Source organism: Cicer arietinum, chromosome 7, assembly GCF_000331145.2.
Source record: "Cicer arietinum cultivar CDC Frontier isolate Library 1 chromosome 7, Cicar.CDCFrontier_v2.0, whole genome shotgun sequence".
NCBI classification, from domain to species: domain Eukaryota; kingdom Viridiplantae; phylum Streptophyta; class Magnoliopsida; order Fabales; family Fabaceae; genus Cicer; species Cicer arietinum.
Window position 1 is genome coordinate 24,920,281 of NC_021166.2, and position 5,598 is coordinate 24,925,878.

Below are 5,598 nucleotides of genomic sequence, written 5' to 3' on the forward strand. Positions count from 1 at the left end.
AAAAAAATGTTAATGTTGAATTATATTGTAGCGTAGTCTAAATTTATTTGTTTTATTAGTATGATTTTTTAATTGCGAGCATGAGAAGTTGTTGTAAAAAAAAATTATTGAATATATTTAATCAAGAGTTTGAAATTAATTTTATTAAAGATTTACATATACTTTAAATCAATTTTAGGTATTTAAAAGTTTTAACTAATTGTTTGTGCAATTGAATTATAGTTATGTTGATATGTACCAAAAATAAATTTTATTAAAACATAATTTAATTTTATGCAATACTTAAATTTTTATTTATTTTTTAACATTCAAATTATCATTATAATAAGAAAAATTAAAATAAAAAATAGCATTCAATTATAAATATATAATTTAATTGATAAAAATTAAGTGTTAACATATTTTTTCAAAACACATATATATAGTAAACTTTTGTTGATTATATTTTTTAATATTTTAAATAAATTTGTGTATTTTAATAATTGGAAGTAACTTTTTTAATAATTTTTCATATATTTTTATTTTATGATTATTTTTTATAAATTTGTGTATTTTTTGTCAAATAGAATATATATGTTTATTGTATAAAATGTTACTAAAAAATGAATTGACATAAATTGAAAAAAATTATAAATGGATTGACATTAATGAGTAATTGAATTTTTAACGTATAAAATCATTACTCATCAGAATTAGAATAATATAGTTGTCCATTAAAGGAGAATATTTATGTCGATATTTATAAGTGATTAGGTGGTTTTTTTCCATTGAAATTAATGACTAATTATATAAATTATTACCATTGGTAAATGACTAATAATATTATAAAATAATTTATAATTTATTATAAAATAACTTATAAAATAATTTGATAATAATATAAATTATAAATTATTATCAAATTGTAAAATAATTTATAAATTATAAATTTATTATAAATAATTGTAAAATAATTTTATAATTTATAAATTTATAAAATAATATTATTATTTAGAGGAAGATTGAAGGAGATTAGGCATTGAGAGCATGATTGGGAGAGGAGAAAGGAGAAGAGGTCCACATCAGCTAAAAGCTGATGTGGGAAATATTTGTATAGGTGGATGAAATAGAATGAGGTGGCATTCGGGGCTGAGGTGGCATTCGGGGGCCTGTTTTAAATATATATAATAGATAATAGATTCATATATAGTGGCGGCGGGCCATCGACAAGACAGGATACAAAGACCATCCCAAAGCAAAAAAAATTAATAGGTAAAATAATTAAAATATCTTTATTAAAATTAGAAAATACCATACTCAAACCTCTAAAATTTGTATCTTCTCAACTCTCTCTTACTCTCTTGCAACAACTCATCGGTCATCATCTCATCTTTTTTTCTCCTTTTGTAGAATCTTCACCTAGTCAATTAGTTAAAAAAATATTTTGCATCAATTAATTACATTGCAGGTTATTTATCTTATTTCCATGTAATATTTTGGTCTTTTTTTTCCTCATTTAAATCTTTTATCTTTTAACACATGCACAAAATTATCTTTTATTTTTAAATATGTGCACAAAATTATTTTTTATCTTCTTCTCTTTTTCTAGTTAGATCCTTTATATTTGTAAAAATTTACAAATTTATCCTTTAAAAATGGTGATGGGCCTCTTTACCAATGCTTATGTGGCAAGTGCACGGGAGATTATTATTAATAATTTTATTTTTTAAATAATTTATATAAAAATAAAAAACAAACCATATTAATTTTTTAGGGTTCTTCAAACCCAAAATAAGATTCAGCAACTTCATTATCTTCTTTTAAATCCCTAAATTTTTTGTTTGAACCCTTTGTTTATTTATTTATAAAAGTGAAAAATGATAAAGAAAACTTAAGATACAAAACGAGAGAAATATATCTCCCTACAAACATCATCAAGGAGAAGTAGTAGACGGATACAGGGAGTAGGTAAGTCTACAACACTAAAATCTCCATTGAGATTAAATTAATAGTTTATCTACACACGATTAGTCTCACGATAGACGTAATTAACCACACAACTCCATTTCTCACGATCAACAAGAAAGATGGATTCTTGAAGAAGATGGTTAAGATAGAGATTATATGTTTTTCTTGATTGAATCATGTTGACTACAGTAAGAGAGTCAATTTCCACTAAAATAATAGTCAAACTCAAATTGTATGTCATTCTGAGACCATGAGTTGTCCCCCAAAGCTTAGTATCACAGAGGTAGCTCGACTGAGATTGCAAAAGAAACTGAAAATGTAAACTCTTGTATGATATCTAATAAGCCCTCCAGAAGCAGTCAGGCTTGTTGTATCGTGAATTAAGCTTAAATGAATTAACATCAAGAGGATATCATTAACAAGAAACTTCATTGCTCATCTTCCATAGTAATAAAGTTCTTTCAAAGATTATGTGTCACATCACAATCTTTAAGAACATGCATAATGGTTTCAATAGCTTGGGAGCATCTGATGCAAATCTCAGTATCCAACAGACCCCAATGTTGTCCTTCGACGTTGGTTATAACCTTTCTATTTGAATGCTTCCAAAGAAAAATACGAATTCTAGGAGGTCCATTCTATTTCTACACTAGGTTGAAATTAGAGGACTTAGAAAGAGTAAAGTCCTCTGTTGAAAAAGCTTGGTATGCCGATTTAATAGTAAAAAAATCGTCATTAAAAATTTTTCATATAGGCAAATCATCTTGACCTAGAAGAGGAGGCATAAGACATGTCATTTTTGTGTTGATGTTATTGGGAAGAGCTTGATTGATTACATATCAGTTTTAACTATTCTCAGCAACATAACCACTAAAATTAAGGTTTTTAGCATATGGAGGGATGACTATTGCATGATCGCACAATATACCCACTATAGGGACCCAATCATCGAGCCAAAATCTAATAAAGTGGCCATTTCTAATAATCCAAGAAATACTATTTTTCACTTTAGGTCAATATTTGGTAATTCCTCTCCAAATATGAGAAGCTTTGGAACCACAATGAATGTAAAACATAATCAAGTTATCACAATTATATTTGAGCGTATGATCCGAACCCAAAGGGCATTTTGATTCATAATCATATTTCACCCCAACTTCATCATATAACTATAGTGTTAACTATTCTCATACTACAAAAACCAATACCTCTTTTTTCTTTCGGAGTGAAAATTGTAGACCAAGAAACAAGATGACATTTCTTACTATGTACAGTAGAACCCCAAATAAAGTATTTATAAAGTCTTTCAACCTCGTCACACACTGAAATAGGAATAACAATAGATTGCATCACATAATTAGGAAGGTACATAATACAACTCCAAAAGAATTAGTGTTCCATCCCGATAGTTTATTATTCACTCTATCAACAATGAAAGCATAAGAAGATTTTCACGCACAAGCTACATGAAGAAGACATTTTCACACACAAGGTGTTAATCAATTGCTGCCTCATGAATTATGAATTCGGAAATACATTTTGTGTTGAACATACTCCCTGAGTTAAAAAAAATTAAACTTAAATGCACTTTTGATCTTTTTATTTTACTCAAAATTTATTTTTAGTCCTCATATTTTTAAAACTAAGTTTTTGATCCCCTATTTTATAATTTGTGAAATTTTGTTGGTCCCCCTCTATTTTTATGATGTGACATAATCAATAATAAAAGTGACAATGATGTGACACAACTAAATTAAATAAAATTGAATATTTTTTTCAACATTTTTATTTTTTTCTTCATAATCTTTTCTTGTGTTGTTACTAATAAAGACACTCTTGAAACTTTGTCAAATAAAATAATGAAACAAATACTGATTAGTGACAAAGATCCAATATTATTCAATTCAGTTGTATCATATCACTGTCACATTATTAGTGAGCATGCAACATCTTAAAAAATGGAGGGGGACCAACAAAATTCCACAAATTCTAAATCAAGGGACCAAAAACCTCATTTTAAAAATATAGGAATTAAAAATTAATTTTGTATAAAATAAAGAGACAAGAAATACATTTTAAAAAATTTCGTAAGAGATGATACGAAATGCTGCAGTGTATTTTATATATAACAAAAAAAAAAAAAAAAACTTGTGAGAATGGTCCAATTGGGTTTTGATTTCAAGATGAATTCTGACTTGAGATTTGAAAGCATATTTCTTTCTTTTTTTTTGGGTAATTGGGTTGACTTCAAGATTAGTTCTCGATTTCATATTTGTAAAGAAGGAGAAAAAGAAATAAAAAATATTCGTTTGAAGAAGTGGATGGGCTCTAGATTTTCGTTTATTTACAAACATATTTATGATTAGTTTTTATAAGCATATTTATAATTAGTTAATTGAATTTCACCAATAGAACGTAGGAGCATCTCAAACAAGGCAATCTATAAAATAAATTTTTCAATAAATTATTTTTATATTTGAAAATTTAAAAGAAAAAGGGAACAAATAATGTTAAATTCTTTTCATCTTCAATATATAAATAGAGATTTCATACATCTATGCATTAAAATATGTTTATATTATGACATTTGTAACTTACTCACGTTTTAACTAAGTGAACCTAGAAATCATGCCATTTTTTTAAATTTTGTCTATCTTCTAACTATACAATATCAAACATCTTAATATTGCCTTAACAAATTCTCACTATACAAATCCAATGAAAGGCTCACAATTAAAGTTGAATAAAATATTGTATTAAAATTTGTATAGAGGTGTCCCACAATAAAAATCTATATCAACCTTAGCCTTATTTAGCCTACTATAGAACCTAACATAAAAAAAATAAATAAAAAAAAAATAAAAACTAACATTTTCATTTATCAAAACTTCATCTACATACAGAGCCTACCATAGAAACTAACATAAAACCTATATAATAATTTACTATAATAATTAATTATAACTTCATCTACATATGATAATTTTCTTTTAATAAATATACACATGATAGTTTAACATTTTAATTATTTGAAAAACTGCATAAAAATTATAAATGTTTATTTTAAATTAAATCTGAAATAATTGATTTTTATATTTGGTTTCACTATTTGATTTGTTATGTTAGTTAAGATGAGGATATACATTTTTCCTTTTATTATTCATTATTTTTTTATATTTGGTTTGAATCGATTGAGTCAATTGAACTTTAATTTGAAAGTCTTATTAATTTTATCTTCAGTTCAATTTTTGAAATATTTATCTAAATAAACAATTGAAATCCTGATTAAAAAATTAAATATCGAACAATAATCAATAAATCAAAATAGTTAAAGAAAAAGTTTTTTAAACTAAAATATTATCTAAAAACTCGCTAACATACTCTCTACAAAACATTAAGTATATATTTTTTTGGTAATATTTTAAAAATTATTTTTGATGATCTGATGACCTAATATGAACTAAATCACTTACCATCAAGTTGGGTTGGAAAATGAGAGAGATGATTTGTTGATTATGGTGTTGTTTAATAAATATGATAGTGTGGAAGGATACCTAGTTTTTAAGAGGGGTAAGGGTCATTGTTGATTTGCATGAAGTTAGTGAAGAGTTAGGTATGGTTGTGGGCAATTGGTTTAAGGATAATTTGATT